The sequence below is a fragment of the Bufo gargarizans genome, chromosome 1, assembly GCF_014858855.1.
Source record: "Bufo gargarizans isolate SCDJY-AF-19 chromosome 1, ASM1485885v1, whole genome shotgun sequence".
In the NCBI taxonomy this organism is placed as follows: Eukaryota; Metazoa; Chordata; class Amphibia; order Anura; family Bufonidae; genus Bufo; species Bufo gargarizans.
Genome location: NC_058080.1, coordinates 166964822 through 166983837, shown reverse-complemented (window position 1 = coordinate 166983837; position 19016 = coordinate 166964822). Strand labels below are relative to the sequence as shown.

Genomic DNA, 19016 nt, shown 5'->3' with positions numbered 1-19016 from the left:
CTACTAGTTTGTGTAACTGACTTTTATTTTACTTTTGGTAATGTTCAAAGGGCAGAACGTGCCTGTGTATAATTTGTGAAATGTTTTTTTTTCTGGACTTGACATGTCACAGTGACTGGAGGCATTGTATTCTGGTGTGCCAAGCAGGTGGGGTTTATGAAGGAAAGAGAGAACTTTGTGAAGTTGCCCAGAGGCCTCTGTTTGCACCAGATATGAGTTGTAAATCAGGTTATTATGTTTTGCACAAATATTCATAGTATTTCAAGGGGGGGAAAGGGGTTAGTGCCAACATGGATTTAGTTATTCAGATGACTCGGGAGCAACATTTTCACTATTTGGATTGTAAATTCAGTTTTTTTTTGTTTTGTTTTTTATATAAGTAGCAGTATTTTTTAAAATTTTTCACAATAGGTCCAAAAGGAAAAGAAATGTCTTACAACTGTAAAGGGGATTATACAATAAGCGGTATAAAACGTAAAAAGTAAAGGCGCTTAGTCTGCTGAACATTTAAAGAGGACCTGCCACCTCTCCTCACATGTTTTTAATTCTGGAACATCTTTTCACATAAGGCTGCTTTCACACTAGCGTTCGCTGGTCCGCTCGTGAGCTCCGTTTGAAGGAGCTCACGAGCGGACCCGAACGCAGCCGTCCAGCCCTGATGCAGTCTGAATGGAGGCGGATCCGCTCAGACTGCATCAGTCTGGCGGCGTTCAGCCTCCGCTCGCCTCCGCACGGACAGGCGGACAGCTTAACGCTGCTTGCAGCGTTCGGGTGTCCGCCTGGCCGTTCGGAGGCGTGCGGATCCGTCCAGACTTTCAATGTAAGTCAATGGGGACGGATCCGTTTGAAGATGCCACAATGTGGCTCAATCTTCAAGCGGATCCGTCCCCCATTGACTTTACATTGAAAGTCTGGACGGATCCGTACTAGGCTATTTTCACACTTAGCTGTTCTATGCTAAAAATAATGCAGACGGATCCGTTCTGAACGGAGCCTCCGTCTGCATTATTATGAGCGGATCCGTTCAGAATGGATCCGCCCGAACGCTAGTGTGAAAGTAGCCTAACTCTATCTTGTGTTATACCGCTATTATTCTTACTGGAAGTTTATGACTAAAGGTACAACTGTCCGACATTGTCCATGCGGCAGTGTCCGACTGTTCAGGGACCCCCCCCCCCCCCCCAAAGTGCGAACATATACATTTATTCAGAAACATCTAGCAGGGATAATAGAGGAAATGGCACAGCCTACAGTTGTATGAAAAGATGCTCCAGAGATGTTATTACATGAGGGATGCAAATAGTTACTAAAACAGACATGTCAGGGGAGTCTACTGAAAGATGGTCTTGTTTGCCTTGGTCAATCAGGGGCTAGCAGCAGGAAAAACTTGGTATCCAAGTGCGTACACTCAGAAAGAGAGTATGTGAGACTATCCTGTGCTTCCTCCCAGTGATGAGTGTCCGCTCGGTGATGTCTGGAATTCAGGTTGACCTCCATTTTGGTGGTGACATTGGCTGCAGCTGTTCTTCTGTGTCCATTGACCTGGAAATAGCCAAAGGGCTAAGTATGGGTCACTCTCAGCATCTAAGGCTACTTTCATAGCTAGCGTTTTTTGCGGATCCATCATGGATCTGCAAAAACGCTTCCGTTACAATAATACAGCCGCATGCATCCGTCATGAACGGATCTGGTTGTATTATGTTTTACATAGCCAAGACGGATCCGTCATGAACACCATTGAAAGTCAATGGGGGACTGATCCGTTTTCTATTGTGGCAGAGAAAACAAATCTGTCCCCGTTGACTTAAATTGTGTGTCAGGACGAATCAGTCTTAATGCACACCACATCGCGGACAGAAGAACACTGCTGTCCGCGATGGGAGCCCCACCAAGCGGAACGGAATGCATTTTGGTTCATTCCGTTTTGTTCAGTTCAGTTTTTTTCCCCATTGACAATGAATGGGGACAAAACTGAAGCGTTTTCTTCCACTATTGAGATCCTATGACCGATCTCAATAGCGGAATTGAAAACGCAGATGTGAAAGTAGCCTTAGGTCCACTTGCCCCTTCTCCTCTCATTATCGGTAAGGTGGACATGCATGGACCGGACACTGTATACTTCTGGCATTTGGGTGTAGTCCGGCCTGTGATGGTCGCTGGATTTATGTGCAGTTTTTAGACGGTTGTCATTCTGTGGCTTCTTGAACACACTGGTGGTTTGCTTGTCCTCGCCGTCACTCCATTTTCATGTTCACCTCTCCATTATGGAGGCACTCCTTCCACTGCACATCTCATCTGCTGATCTAGGAGAACGTTCTCCTTTTTCCTCTTTATTAGCTGAACTCCCACAGGCAGGAGAGGAGACATCCATCAGCCGGCCCATAGCATCACCCTCCTTTTCTGACGGGAAGATTCAATCTGATGTCTTCGGAATGAAATGATCTCTAGTTATGAGCAAGCACAAAGATGTTGTGTTTGGCATAAGTGCTGGTGGTCAACCTCTGGTGACCCAGCACTCCCACTCAGTCAGGCCGGGTGTAGTGGGATGGGGGGGAGGGGGCCAGGGAATTGGAAAATTTATTTTAAGATGTCACCAGTGCAGATTATGCATTGGATGAGATCATCTCGTTTGCAGGATAACGTTAGACTTTGTCTCACCTTACTATTTGTATTCTTAAGACACGTAATTACAAATGAACGCGGGTCTGGCCTTACTGGTTTGAGTGGCACTGGGAGTTAACTCTCAATGGTTAAGAGATTTTAATGAGAAATAAAAGGGAAGGCTGGTAATAGTTGTTACGGAAATTCTCGACTGGAAGTCTCAGTCTTTCCAGCCTCTTTGTGGAGCTCCCCATAGACTTTACACTGAGGGAAAATCAATATTTAACTTGTATTTTTCTGGTAACCAGGCGGCCATGAGCCGTAAGAGCCAGGAGTGGTGGCTAGAACAGCCCCGTCAGCTCGTCTGTGAACGAGTTAACTTCCCTCTTAACTTTTATGTCTACTTGGCAAATAAATATTTTAATCAAAAATGAAATATTCATGATACGTCTTGCCCTAAAAATGTCACTGAAGTCAGAAAGACAGGTAAATGAAGCATGGCAGAGCCTCCATCCAGCCTTGTGTGGATGGCTTGTCATTACCCAGACTTCTGCTGCTGCTAAAAGCTTTAGAAATGTGGATTTTCTTTATTTCTGATTCAATAATTAGACTAAATAGGAAATCTGCTTTATGGTGGCGGACTGTTTGTTGTTAGCCCTCGGGGGCGCTAGCTGACGCGGCTGGTTTCAGCTCTGATTTACAAGTCGGATTTTCCCCCACCATGTATTAATTTTACTGTAATGCAGAAATTGCAGTGTTCACAGGGTAAAAATTAGAATTCAACTACTATACATACTGTGTACAAAATTGTGAAAAATGTATTGGCGTTACACAAGTGGGTAATACAAGCCGATCGGAGGAGGAAGGTTGTCCGCAGAATAGGGTTAGGGCTCATTCAGACGGCCGTAGTGTTTTGCGGACTGCACATGGCTGCCACTATGATACAAATGACTATTCTTGTTCTATCTTTTTTGTGGGGCCTCGGAATAGAACTATGAGTACGGACAGCACACTGTGTGCTTTCCGCATATTTTTCGCCCGATTGAAATCAAAGGCTCTCCGTTCGTTCCGCAAAATTGTGGAACAGATGCGGACCTATTCATACGGTCATCTGAATGAGCTCTTAGTGTGCTGTGCTTGCTGGAGGCAGTAACCTTTTTACTTACCGTATTTTTCGCCCTATAAGATGCACCTAGGTTTTAGAGGGGGACAATAAGAAAAAAAAAAAATCTTTACACCTCAGGTCAGACCACCAATCAGACCCCCAATGTTAATCACACCTCAGCTAACAGCCTCAATAAGATCCCCAATCAGACCTCAGCTCAGACCCCAACTTGAATGACCCCCAATCAGACCTCAGATAAGAGCCCCATACCCCTCATAGCAGCCCCTCATTCATGTGTGAATGACAGTCTCTTATATGAGGGCTGCCTAAGTTAATTTCACCACAGGAGAAATACAGGTGACTGCATGTAGATTAGAAGTGTATTTCAGGATGATATATTTAAGATCATTATCATCCATGTGTGGAGAACAGGGTTTCTCTAATACTTACAGCCAAGACTGTCATCTTGATTTCAGGAGGCATGACCGATCTGTTACCATAAGTTATATGATCCATTTGACAGATACTTGACTTCGAGGTTGTTCCACAAAAAATATTCTACACTTGGATCTAAATACTTAGTGTTATTGCAGGTAATTACAAATTTAGCATAGCCCTGAGCTGTGCAATATAATGTATCTGTATAGCGCCACCTGCTGTTTGTTTTCTTTTTTTCTTTATCCTGCTCACTGAGAAGGCCGCACATGCTCAGTTTCATCCTTCACCTGCTTCCTGAGCCATTCAGCTCGGCTGTGGGAGGAAATGTATTTATGAGGAGGCGTGCTGGGCTTGAAATTAAGGCGGGCTGGGCACTGCAGGGGGGCGTTACTGGGCTTTATCTAAATAACATGAAAAAAAGAAAGAGGACCCTTGCTGGAAAGAAGGTAGTTTATTGAACATTGCAATGGTAACCGCTTAATATGCTAAATCCTGATAACAGATTCCCTTTAAACTTTAGGTGGCCCAATTCATTTTTGGTATTTGGTCCCCCATACAGACTATACCTGGCCTGTAATATCATTGATGACAGAAGACCTGTGATGGGTTATCTTGTAGGTTTCTATCGCCATGCTTATTATCAGTATATTTGTATTAGGGCTCTTTCACACTTGCGTTGTTCTGTTCCGGCATAGAGTTCCGTCGTCGGGGCTCTATGCCGGAAAAATCCTGATCAGGATTACCCCCTTGCATTCTGAATAGAGAGAAATCCGTTCAGGATGCATCAGGATGTCTTCAGTTCAGGACCGGAACGTTTTTTGGCCGGAGAAAATACCGTAACATGGTGCGCTTTTTGCCCCGGCCAAAAATCCTGAACACTTGCCGCAAGGCCGGATCCGGAATGAATGCCCATTGAAAGGCATTGATCCGGATCCGACCTTAAGCTAAACGTCGTTTCGGCGCATTACCGGATCCGACGTTTAGCTTTTTCAGAGTGGTTACCAGAACGCTAAAGTCCTGGTTGCCATGGTAAAGTGTAGTGGGGAGCAGTATACTTAACGTCCGTGCGGCTCCCGGGGAGCTTCAGAGTGACGTCAGGGCGCCCCACGCGCATGGATGACGTGATCGCATGGATCACGTCATCCATGCGGATGGGGCGCTCTGACGTCATTCTGGAGCGCCCCGGGAGCCGCACGGACAGTAAGTATACTGCTCCCCCGCTCCCCACTACTACTATGGCAACCAGGACTTTAATAGCGTTCTGGCTGCCATAGTAACACTGAACGCATTTTGAAGACGGATACGTCTTCAAATGCTTTCAGTTCACTTGCCTTTTTCCCGGATCCGGCGTGTAATTCCGGCAAATGGAGTACACAACGGATCCAGACAACCCAAGTGTGAAAGAGCCCTTAGTCGTCATACCTGCCAGAACTTCAATATAATCTTGTTTAGTCTCGTCCCTGGCTGACTCTACAAGACAAGGAGTATACATGCTATAATAATCCTGGTGTAGGTTTAATTGGAATTCATCTTGGACACAATGGACTGGCGCTCTGTCTTGGCATATCTTCATCACAAATGGAAACAGATGCATCCTCTTACCGTACATGAAAGCCTCCCTATTGTTGAGGCCAGGTTATTGGTGCTTTGAGAAAAAAAAATGGGACTCGAGTGCCATGGGAGAGTCCTAGATTTCATTCTCTTAGGTTACTGAGATTTGGAGGAAGTACCTCAGTGTGGTGGGGCAGGCTGGAGGTCATGCTTTGTTTGCCCAGAGTAAAGCTCTCAAGCAGCTGAAGTTTTGTCATTGCATGATTGATATTCCGGTACTTATTATAGTGGATTTATTAGGGCTGTAAATTATATTGCATCTTTAGCTTGACCTGCACATTTCTTAACTCTTCAGTCCTTTATGCATACCCTGCTAAGGTCTTATATTGAAAGTTGACTCTAGATGATCCAGTTGTAGTAGATTGATTTTCATTTGCATTCATTTAAATGCAGTTTTACAGGCTCACAGCCCGCTGGAAGCCTCCTAAAGGTCATTCCTAGGCCCTCCAATGAAGAGTAGAAACTAAAGCCCCATTCACACTTAGTGGAATCCAGACATTTTCTGGAGTTTACCCGGAGGGGCTGTATGTGTGAACGCACACATCCACAATATTAGTCCCGGACTTTATCCAGACCTTTTTTCTCCCTAGTACTAACTCGCCGTTATGTCTGAGAGAGCGCATATGTGAAAACCGCAGTAAATGTTCCAGAAAATCACTGTGGCCATGCCTAACATTCCCGCCCCTTGTCTAGGCACCTGGAACATTTCCTCTGTATTGAGAACGCACCTGACATGGCACATCTCAGGGGTGATGGCTACATGTGTGAAAGGCCAACTCTGGTAAATCTCCGGACCTGATAATCTGGACGTTTTCTGCAGTTTAGGTGTGAAAACAGCAATACTGTCCTAGAGGTTAGAGGTTCAGGCTTGGGGACAGTCTGACAACCTACAACAATAGATGAACCCTTAGCTTTACTCATTTTAGAAGTATAAAATATACTTTCATTACGGCAAATTATTGCAATAGGAAATGAACTGTTTTCTGGATCAGTCCTGATCCTTTAGGTAGATGCATCTTGCCTTATGAATCTGGGAGAATGGTCCTGAATTTGGACTGTATTTTAAGGTCTCCATACAGACTTGCTGATTTTGGTGGGACTGGCTAGCTATGCCTTGTATGGGGCCTCTAGAATCTGCCTCCAATAAATGTTGGGGGAAAAAAAATGATCTGGCATGTTGACTTTGAATGCCCAATTCTTTGTTCTCAGGGGAAATAGGCTGCTGTCAGAAGTGTCGGGCAGCAGCCTAGTGCCTCTCCCCATTTACAATACAGTACGCTTGGGCAAACTGAGAATGTCTGTCTGTTTTTGTGGGTGTGAGGAGGAATAGCTGTTGCTATTCTGTTTGGTTGGGCAACTTTAGTGGTAACTAAATAGCAGTGTGCAGGATGGTAGACCTGAGATCTGGGATGAATGGATCTTTGTTAGGTCTTCAAGCCGTATGTTTATGAATTGTGGGAGGAAGTTCATGCAAACAGAGAGAACATACAAACTCCATGCAGAAGTTGGGTCTGAACCCAAGACTCCAGTACCAATTGGTGAACCATAAAAAGACCTTTAGATTTCAGCACTGGTGTGGGTCTCAGACTCATTGGTTTAGATTTATCAAAACTGGTTTTAAGGGGTTATCCCATGAGTAATGTAAAAAATTAATATCAGACATCATACAGTACATGACGATCTCTTTCTAACAAAGCTAGAACTGGCCCTGTAGCTCACATGGATCCAGAGATCTCCACATTCACTGCTCTGCTAGATTTATATCAAGCTGACAGCTCAGGGGAGTGTCTTATCTGCTGAAGCTCAGGGGGCGTGTCCATGCTCTCCCTATCACAGCTGAGGGGGCGAGTCCATGCTCTCCCTATCACAGCTCAGGAGGCAGTTGAAGGATGAAACTGAGCATGTGCGGCCTTCTCAGTGAGCCGGACAAAGAAATAAGAAAAATGCCAAACAGCAGGTGGCGATATACAGATACATTTTATTAAATAACTCGGTGGCTATACTACATTTTTAATGACATGCAATTACAAAAGTATTCAGATCCAGGTGCTGGTTTGAAAACTGTAGACTCTCTTTTTTTCGTGGGACAACCCCTTTAACCACTTCAGCCCCGCTAGCTGAAACCCCCTTCATGACCAGAGCACTTTTTACACTTCGGCACTACACTACTTTCACCGTTTATCGCTCGGTCATGCAACTTACCATACAAATGAATTTTACCTCCTTTTCTTCTCACTAATAGAGCTTTCATTTGGTGCTATTTTATTGCTGCTGACATTTTTACTTTTTTTGTTATTAATCGAAATGTAACGATTTTTTTGCAAAAAAATGACATTTTTCACTTTCAGCTGTAAAAGTTTGCAAAAAAAACGACATCCATATATAAATTTTTCGCTAAATTTATAGTTCTACATGTCTTTGATTAAAAAAAAAATGGTTTGGGTAAAAGTTATAGCGTTTACAAACTATGGTACAAAAATGTGAATTTCCGCTTTTTGAAGCAGCTCTGACTTTCTGAGCACCTGTCATGTTTCCTGAGGTTCTACAATGCCCAGACAGTAGAAAAACCCCACAAATGACCCCATTTCGGAAGGTAGACACCCTAAGGTATTCGCTGATGGGCATAGTGAGTTCATAGAACTTTTTATTTTTTGTCACAAGTTAGCGGAAAATGATGATGATTTTTTATTTTTATTTTTTTCTTACAAAGTCTCATATTCCACTAACTTGCGACAAAAAATAAAAAATTCTAGGAACTCGCCATGCCCCTCACGGAATACCTTGGGGTGTCTTCTTTCCAAAATGGGGTCACTTGTGGGGTAGTTATACTGCCCTGGCAATTTAGGGGCCCAAATGTGTGAGAAGAACTTTGCAATCGAAATGTGTAAAAAATGACCGGTGAAATCCGAAAGGTGCACTTTGGAATATGTGCCCCTTTGCCCACCTAGGCTGCAAAAAAGTGTCACACATCTGGTATCGCCGTACTCAGGAGAAGTTAGGGAATGTGTTTTGGGGTGTCATTTTACATATACCCATGCTGGGTGTGAGAGAAATATCTTGGCAAAAGACAACTTTTCCCATTTTTTTTTTATACAAAGTTGGCATTTGACCAAGATATTTTTCTCACCCAGCATGGATATATGTAAAATGACACCCCAAAACACATTGCCCAACTTCTCCTGAGTACGACGATACCAGATGTGTGACACTTTTTTGCAGCCAAGGTGGGCAAAGGGGCACATATTCCAAAGTGCACCTTTCGGATTTCGCAGGCCATTTTTTACACATTTTGATTGCAAGGTACTTCTTACACATTTGGGCCCCTAAATTGCCAGGGCAGTATAACTACGCCACAATTTCAATCTTTCATGGACTCGCCATGCCCCTCACGGAATACCTTGGGGTGCCTTCTTTCCGAAATGGGGTCACATGTGGGGTATTTATACTGCCCTGGCTTTTTAGGGGCCCTAAAGCGTGAGAAGAAGTCTGGAATATAAATGTCTAAAAATGTTTACGCATTTGGATTCCGTGAGGGGTATGGTGAGTTCATGTGAGATTTTATTTTTTGACACAAGTTAGTGGAATATGAGACTTAGGCCCCATGCACACGGCCGTTGTTCACAGCCGTGTGCGGGCCGTGGAACCGCGGCCTGGATCCCTCCTGAGAGCAGGAGCGCACGGCGTCACTGGTTGCTATGACGCCGTGCGCCCCCTGCTGCCAGCACAGTACAGTAATACACTGGTATAGATCGTACCAGTGTATTACTGTACTGTGCCGGCAGCAGGGAGCGCACGGCGTCATAGCAACCAGTGACGCCGTGCGCTCCTGCTCTCAGGAGGGATCCAGGCCGCGGTTCCACGGCCCGCACACGGCCGTGTGCATGGGGCCTAAGTAAGAAAAAACAAAAACAAACTAAAAATTTCCGCTAACTTGTGCCAAAAAAATGTCTGAATGGAGCCTTACGGGGTGGGGGGGGGGGGGGGGTGATCAATGACAGGGGGGTGATCAATGACAGGGGGGTGATCACCCATATAGACTCCCGGATCACCCCCCTGTCATTGATCACCCCCCTGGTAAGGCTCCATTCAGACGTCCGTATAATTTTTACGGATCCATGGATCGGATCCGCAAAACACATGCGGACGTCTGAATGGAGCCTTACAGGGGGGTGATCAATGACAGGGGGGGTGATCAATGACAGGGGGGTGATCACCCATATAGACTCCCTGATCACCCCCCTGTCATTGATCACCCCCCTGTAAGGCTCCATTCAGACGTCCGTATGATTTTTACGGATACATGGATCGGATCCGCAAAACACATGCAGACGTCTGAATGGAGCCTTACAGGGGGGTTATCAATGACAGGGGGTGATCAGGGTGATCACCCCCCTGTCACTGATCACCCCCCCTGTCACTGATCACCCCCCCTGTAAGGCTCCATTCAGACGTCCGTATGATTTTTACGGATCCATGGATACATGGATCGGATCCGCAAAACACATGCGGACATCTGAATGGAGCCTTACAGGGGGGTTATCAATGACAGGGGGTGATCAGGGTGATCACCCCCCTGTCACTGATCACCCCCCCTGTAAGGCTCCATTCAGACGTCCGTATGATTTTTACGGATACATGGATCGGATCCGCAAAACACATGCGGACGTCTGAATGGAGCCTTACAGGGGGGTGATCAATGACAGGGGGGTGATCAATGACAGGGGGGTGATCAATGACAGGGGGTGATCAGGGAGTGTATATGGGTGATCACCCGCCTGTCATTGATCACCCCCCTGTAAGGCTCCATTCAGACGTCCGCATGTGTTTTGCGGATCCGATCCATGTATCCGTAAAAATCATGCGGCCGTCTGAATGGAGCCTTACAGGGGGGTGATCAATGACAGGGGGGTGATCAATGACGGGGGGTGATCACCCGCCTGTCATTGATCACCCCCCTGTAAGGCTCCATTCAGACGTCCGCATGTGTTTTGCGGATCCTATCCATGGATCCGTAAAAATCATACGAACGTCTGAACGGAGCCTGACAGGGGGGTGATCAATGACAGGGGGGTGATCAATGACAGGGGGGTGATCAATGACAGGGGGGTGATCAATGACAGGGGGGTGATCAATGACAGGGGGGTGATCAATGACAGGGGGGTGATCAATGACAGGGGGGTGATCAATGACAGGGGGGTGATCAGGGGTTCATAAAGGGTTAATAAGTGACGGGGGGGGGGGGGTGTAGTGTAGTGTAGTGTTTGGTGCGACTTTACTGACCTACCTGTGTCCTCTGGTGGTCGATCCTAACAAAAGGGACCACCAGAGGACCAGGTAGGAGGTATATTAGACGCTGTTATCAAAACAGCGTCTAATATACCTGTTAGGGGTTAAAAAATTCGGATCTCCAGCCTGCCAGCGAGCGATCGCCGCTGGCAGGCTGGAGATCCACTCGCTTACCTTCCGTTCCTGTGAGTGCGCGCGCCTGTGTGCGCGCGTTCACAGGAAATCCCGGCCCTCGCGAGATGACGCGTATATGCGTGACTCTGCGCAGGGCTGCCACCTCCGGACCGCACATCTGCGTTAGGCGGTCCGGAGGTGGTTAAAAGAACCGCCGCATCACGCCATTGGTGATTAACTCTATTCCACCTTAGCCCCATGCGTTCCAACTACCGGAAATACTAGTTCCTAAGGGCAGGGCTATGCGATCAGTGCTGCGCCGCCCTTCTGAGTGCTGGAAAGCATATGCATTCCAAAGAGCGACTTCCGGTCTTCCGGCCTCCCTCCAGTTCCAGTTTAACGCATACCAATAAAGTAACTTTTAGGGGTTTAATTGTTCAATGCTGGAAATTGCTGTGGGCAACTAAGCCAGTTTTCCGTTACACCTGCTTGATAAATCTCCCCGGAGGAAGCCCCTTTCACACCCTTGTCTTGTACCGTAATTTTGGCAATCAGACTGGTCTCGGCTCTGCTGCTTCCCTGCACAAAAAGCCCCATCCAAGTGAATGTTTCAGTAGCCTGAGAAGAATGGCCTTGCTGTTCCCTTGGCTATTATGTAGCAAGGAAAAGCAGAGCACCCCTGTTCTGTGACCTGCTTGTTCTCTGCACCTAGGACCTCACACTGGGTGCTTTTTGAAAAGCTTGTGATGGTGACCGTGCTATCAAGACTCACTGCCTTGTAGATGTATTTATTCTTTTGAGATGAGAAAACCCCTTTAAACTTCAGCACATTTTGCTCAAGGATTACTGGTGAGAAAGTTAAAAAAAAATAAAAAAAAAAGTTTCGAATATTGATCAAAAGTTCAAATGGTTCGGACACTTGCATGATATGAGGCATCATCTGAGACCTGACGCCTGAACGGTGGATGCTGACATTGGATTTTCTATCGACAGCAGTGCATAGTGATTATCAGGAGACATGGTATATGTAGAACTGTAAGGGCTGATTTTATTTCAGGGAGGGGGTGTTGTTCATACAAACAGTCCGCCATATGGTTGATCAGTTTTCTATGTCGTATGTATGGCAGATGTACCTTACTGTACGTAGCGATGCATACTTGATTATAGGGGGAGGATTTCTCATGATCTGTATAGATTTATAGCGGCCCCCCTGCTGGGAGGAAAGCTGCCCAGTGAATCACCACCACTTAGGAGCATTGTCATCAGAACGGTTGTGTTACCTTTCAACTGTGGATGAAAACCGCTATCTTGTAATGAAGCCTGCACTATTGATCCCTACGGCTTTGTCTGGTGTGAAGCGAAATTACCTGCAAGTTGCAGAGACAGAAAGTACAATTATCTTGGATAATTAAAGTGGATCCAGGCTCCCCCCTCAGCTGGCAGGTACCTAATCCAGGCTCCCCCTCAGCTGGCAGGTACCTAATCCAGGCTCCCCCTCAGCTGGCAGGTACCTAATCCAGGCTCCCCCTCAGCTGGCAGGTACCTAATCCAGGCTCCCCCTCAGCTGGCAGGTACCTAATCCAGGCTCCCCCTCAGCTGGCAGGTACCTAATCCAGGCTCCCCCTCAGCTGGCAGGTACCTAATCCAGGCTCCCCCTCAGCTGGCAGGTACCTAATCCAGGCTCCCCCTCAGCTGGCAGGTACCTAATCCAGGCTCCCCTCAGCTGGCAGGTACTAATCCAGGCTCCCCCATCAGCGGGCAGGTACCTATCCAGGCCGCCCCCTCAGCTGGCAGGTACCTAATCCAGGCTCCCCTCAGCTGGCAGGTACCTAATCCAGGTCCCCCTCAGCTGGCAGGTACCTAATCCAGGCTCCCCCTCAGCTGGCAGGTACCTAATCCAGGCTCCCCCTCAGCTGGCAGGTACCTAATCCAGGCTCCCCCTCAGCTGGCAGGTACCTAATCCAGGCTCCCCCTCAGCTGGCAGGTACCTAATCCAGGCTCCCCCTCAGCTGGCAGGTACCTAATCCAGGCTCCCCTCAGCTGGCAGGTACCTAATCCAGGCTCCCCCTCAGCTGGCAGGTACCTAATCCAGGCTCCCCTCAGCTGGCAGGTACCTAATCCAGGCTCCCCCTCAGCTGGCAGGTACCTAATCCAGGCTCCCCCTCAGCTGGCAGGTACCTAATCCAGGCTCCCCCCTCAGCTGGCAGGTACCTAATCCAGGCTCCCCCTCAGCTGGCAGGTACCTAATCCAGGCTCCCCCCTCAGCTGGCAGGTACCTAATCCAGGCTCCCCCCTCAGCTGGCAGGTACCTAATCCAGGCTCCCCCCTCAGCTGGCCGGTACCTAATCCAGGTCCCCCTCAGCTGGCAGGTACCTAATCCAGGCTCCCCCCTCAGCTGGCAGGTACCTATCCAGGCTCCCCCCTCAGCTGGCAGGTACCTAATCCAGGCTCCCCCTCAGCTGGCAGGTACCTAATCCAGGCTCCCCCTCAGCTGGCGGTACCTAATCCTAGGCTCCCCCTCAGCTGGCAGGTACCAATCCAGGCTCCCCCTCAGCTGGCAGGTACCTAATCCAGGCTCCCCCTCAGCTGGCAGGTACCTAATCCAGGCTCCCCTCAGCTGGCAGGTACCTAATCCAGGCTCCCCCCTCAGCTGGCAGTACCTAATCCAGGCTCCCCCCTCAAGCTGGCAGGTACCTAATCCAGCTCCCCCTCAGCTGGCAGGTACCTAATCCAGGCTCAGGCTCCCCCTCAGCTGGCAGGTACCTAATCCAGGCTCCCCCTCAGCTGGCAGGTACCTAATCCAGGCTCCCCCTCAGCTGGCAGGTACCTAATCCAGGCTCCCCCTCAGCTGGCAGGTACCTAATCCAGGCTCCCCTCAGCTGGCAGGTACCTAATCCAGGCTCCCCCTCAGCTGCAGGTACCTAATCAGGCTCCCCTCAGCTGGCAGGTACCTAATCCAGGCTCCCCTCAGCTGGCAGGTACCTAATCCAGGCTCCCCCTCAGCTGGCAGGTACCTAATCCAGGCTCCCCCCTCAGCTGGCAGGTACCTAATCCAGTAGCCCTCTCAGGGTACCCTCAGCTGGCAGGTACCTAATATCCAGGCTCCCCCTCAGCTGGCAGGTACCTAATCCAGGCTCCCCTCAGCTGGCAGGTACCTAATCCAGGCTCCCCCTCAGCTGGCAGGTACCTAATCCAGGCTCCCCCTCAGCTGGCAGGTACCTAATGGTCTTCTAGTTTGCGGTTTAGGCTACTTTCACATTTGCGTTCAGAACGGATCCGTCTGCATTATATTGTAAAAAAAAAATTCTAAGTGTGAAAGTAGCCGCAGACGGATCCGTCCAGACTTTACATTGAAAGTCAATGGGGGACGGATCCGTTTGAAAATTGAGCCATAGTGTGTCAAATTCAAACGGATCCGTCCCCATTGACTTCCATTGTAAGTCTGGACGGATCCGTACGCCTCCGCACGGCCAGGCAGACACCCGAACGCTGCAAGCAGCGTTCAGGTGTCCGCCTGCTGAGCGGAGAGGAGGCTGAACGCTGCCAGACTGATGCATTCTGAGCGGATCCGCGTCCACTCAGAATGCATTGGGGCTGGACGGAAGCGTTCGGGGCCGCTTGTGAGAGCCTTTAAACGGAACTCGCAAGCGGAGCCCCAAACGGAACTCGCAAGCGGAGCCCCGAACGCAAATGTGAAAGCAGCCTTAGTTGCTTTTATTATTTTATCCATTCTGAGCTACTGATGACTTCTGCTTATAAAAAAAAAAAAAAATGCATAACTGATCAAGCGGAACTGAAGTGTAAAGCATAGAGGAGAGACAAAGCAGACTGTAGGGGGCAGCAGTCACACACAGGTACTTGTGTTCGCAAGCCGTATAGACTGCTTTGTCTCATACCAGGCAATGACATGTGGTAGGTGGTGGATCTACCAGCAGCAACCTGATCATCTGGCAAGATTGGATGTAAACTTCCCGTTACCTCCCAGACTGTCAATAGACAATGATGTGATTGTGTATTACTTCCTAACATAGTAGACCTAAAGAACAGCCCTCCGGTGACTACCAGTCATGAACCAAAAGGTGACAGAACTCTATTCATTCTCATGTCTCACCAACATTGGGTTCAGTTGTGTGGACAGGTGACCTCCATGGAAGGCTCTCCATGTGTAATGGCTTACCTGGGTCCACATGTTGGATTTTTTTTGTCATCCAAGGATCAGCATTGTAGAAAGGTGTATCACAGGGCTCAGCAACCTCCAGCACGCCAGCTGTTGTGAAACTACAACTCCCAGCATGCTCCATTGACTTCTGTGGGAGTTTTCAGAACACCCAAGCTAGCGTGCATGCTGGGAGTCGTAGTTTCACTATAGCTGTTGTGCCAAAGGTAGCTGATCCCTGGTCTATCAGGTCATCACATGTGGTTCAGTGTTAAATAATGGTTCCACATAAATGGGACCCCATTGTTTTTTTTCCTGTACAATTACAGGTGAAACTTGAAAGATTTGAATATTGTGCAAAGTTAATTTATTTCAGTAATGCAACTTAAAAGGTGAAACTAACATATGAGAGACTCATTACATGCAAAGCGAGATCTTTCAAACCTTTATTTGGTATAATTTGGATGATTAAGGCTTACAGCTCGGGCCCAGTTCACGCATCAGTTATTTGGTCAGTTAGTTCATCTTTTTTTTTTTTGTGCCAAAACCAGGAGTAGAAGCTACTCAGACATGAGGTGTAATGGAAAGATATTCACCTGTTCTGTCTCTTTGACCCGCACCTGGTTTTGGCTCCAATAACTGATTGAAATAAATTAACTTTTGCACGATATTCAAATTTTTCGAGTTTCACCTGTAATTTTTGTTGTATTATATGCATGAGACTAAAAAGTTAAAAGATTCGGCTTATATGCCGGGTTGTGGCTGAATCTCCGCCAGTCCCGATTCTAGTTAATGGAGCCGGCAGGCATCCAGGTAGTGCCCGGTAGTGCCAGCTCCAGAGAGCTCCCTGTCTGAACAACCTGCCAGATCTCTTTAAGGCTAGTGTGAAGCTAGCCTAAGCAGATGGGATTTATAAAATGTGAACTGCACTGTTGTGTGCATGTACCGTTAGCGTAGCTTGTATTATTATCTTAACCCCTTCCCTGCCACTAAGCAATTTTTTTATTTCGCCTCCGACAACCCCTTTTAATTCTTCTTGGCTCTAGTTATCAGCAGGGCTGGTGCAGTTGAGAAACATCTAGTACTACTAGGTAGACCTTTTCCTCATGACCTCATGGAAACCACAGGTTTCTGTCGGATAGCTGTGTCAGTGTTTTGCTGGGCCCTTCCCTATGTGGTCTTTTTGGCGCCATTGTATGTGGCAGCCTGGGTTTCATTGCCCCGGGTTTTGTAAATACTCCCCGACCACATCAAGCCTGGCTTTAATAAGGTAACGGGAGTTATTTCCTCCTCCACTCTGTCCTTCTTCCAATCCCTGAGGACTGCGGATCCTTCTGCCCTTACAGGACACCTCTGTCACATTTGTCACCAACCTGCAGCACAATTGTTAGCTGGAAACTGGGACCCCGTCCTAAGAACACCGCCTGCACGTACCTAGCATGCTGCCCATGGCATGGATTTTTTGGACCTAGGGAATCAATGACTCCTGTGAAGAAGCCAGTCTTGAGGTACTTGTGAGTATATGAAAGACTTGGTACAAGACACTTCATCAGGACCACTCACTGCAGCGCCTTTAAATATCACAGCCATCCAGCATTATGGTAGATATTCTGTGCAGGGTGATGGGTGTTTGTTTGTAGATGCAGCTTTTAGTTTGTGGTGGTTTTTAAAGCCCTTTGCACTTTTTGATTTTATATTTTTGCTAGTATTCTGGAATCTGCTGTAATCCATAGTGGTTATAGAACGGCTCTGTGAATGGAGACTTTCTCTTCTGTGGACCACAGAAGCACCAGGAAATCCACTTGTCCACAGAAGCACCAGGAAATCCACATGAAAGTCTCCATTCACAGAGCCGTTCTATAACCACTATGGATTACAGAATACTAGCAAAAATAATAATAATCAAAAAGTGCAAAGGGCTTTGTTAGCGGATATTATTGACCTATTTTTATTTTATTTTTTATGATTATCTTGCTAAATATGTCCTGGACAGCTTGGAATATGAAACCTGAAGTACAACCATACCCAGGAACAACTTGACACAATAGTGCTTTGATGGTTCTTTATGGACCATTAGTAGCTTGAGACTGGTTTTGTCACAGGCCACAATGAGAATACAGTTGTGTGCAATCATGTGATGGAAAACAGCCCCCCCCCCCCCCCCATCATGTACAGTACAGAGGGGCATTACAGTGAGCCCATAACCCAGTGCCGATTCAGCATTCCTTTGTATCACCCTTGAACATAAACCATTTTTTTCTTCCATGTTGTACTAATGAGTTGTTTGGTGTCCTCGCACTGGCTTTAGATGTCCCTCTAACATGGGTTAAATGGCAAAAGAGAAAAGGGGAGAAGGCGCTCATAGGTGGTGGTTGACAAGAGATGTTGTTACTTGTTCTTAGCCAGGGTGAGTGGTTGCTACTCACCTTGGTTAGTTTGTACTTTTTGGTAGTACAGTTCTGGTGGCGGTAAAAACGTGGGGTGTTGTGGGTTGGTGCAGCCAATTGACGTCCAAGTTGACCATGGGCGGGAGCCAAGCCGCCACTTTGGTGCGGATTGTGGTGTATGGGGAGGTTGCTCGTCTGCACTGGGTTCATGCAGTGAGCGGATGGACACAAGGCGCAATTCACAACCCAGTTGAGGATACAAAATATTTTTTATTATTTTTTGATTAGCAAAGACGACGCGTTTCGGGGTACGCAGACCCCTTTATCAAGTCTGTATCCTTGTCACCGTAGGCTAATTGGAGGTCACTCTCGTTGGAGATCCCTTATTTGGGGGGGGTTTTATGTTGCGGTCCGCACTGCTTTTGGATGCGGCCGGTGAGTGTCCTCCAGTGGTGGCGCTTCTGCACTATGCTTCTGCACGTGTGGCCAGTGGTGTCACACCACTGGCCACACGTGCAGAAGCATAGTGCAGAAGCGCCACCACTGGAGGACACTCACCGGCCGCATCCAAAAGCAGTGCGGACCGCAACATAAAACCCCCCCCAAATAAGGGATCTCCAACGAGAGTGACCTCCAATTAGCCTACGGTGACAAGAATACAGACTTGATAAAGGGGTCTGCGTACCCCGAAACGCGTCGTCTTTGCTAATCAAAAAATAATAAAAAATATTTCGTATCCTCAACTGGGTTGTGAATTGCGCCTTGTGTCCATCCGCTCACTGCATGAACCCAGTGCAGACGAGCAACCTCCCCATACACCTCTAACATGGGGGCTGCAGCATAGTCACCTTTTTATTTCCTCTGTTTTAATAAAAGAGCTTGACTCTCACATTAACCATAAATCAGGGGGACATAAATTGTCCATCTTTAGATGCTTCCACGTTGGTGAACTATTTGTGTAGCCAGCCATCTTTAATCCCTGAAGGCAGGAGGATGGGGTTTCTCTCTCAAGCTTTTTCTGTTGAGCTTGAATGGCCGTGAATAATGCTTTTAAGTCAATAAAGCAATTAGATTGAGCACAGCACAAATCATTGCTGAAAGCAACATGCCCAGTGATCCGCATAGCGCTGCGTATAGTGCCAAGCTGCACTGTGCATAGCCCAGTATACACCTGTTGTGCTTCTGGTAAATCTGCAAAATCTCCATTTATCCACCTCAATCATATCAGCAGGTGAGTGGTCAGCTGAAGACACCTTCCTATTAGGGATTGTCCTATAAATAAATATTTGGTCTGTTAGATCACACCAAAATTGGAGGA

The 19016-nt window shown here is 47.4% G+C and overlaps 1 protein-coding gene across 10 annotated transcripts in view; it reads left to right on the top strand.

Annotated features, from left to right (window-relative positions):
- The window catches only part of RAPGEF2 (Rap guanine nucleotide exchange factor 2), a 246713-nt gene that overhangs the window by 52564 nt on the left and 175133 nt on the right, over positions 1-19016 (top strand). The window contains exon 1 of one of the 10 annotated variants that reach the window (XM_044299976.1): positions 16802-16819. The exons of the other annotated variants lie outside the window; for them this stretch is intronic. The gene's annotated coding sequence lies outside the window, so the exon portion shown is untranslated. Of the gene's footprint in view, positions 1-16801; positions 16820-19016 lie in introns of those variants that run through there. 10 annotated transcript variants of the gene reach the window in all.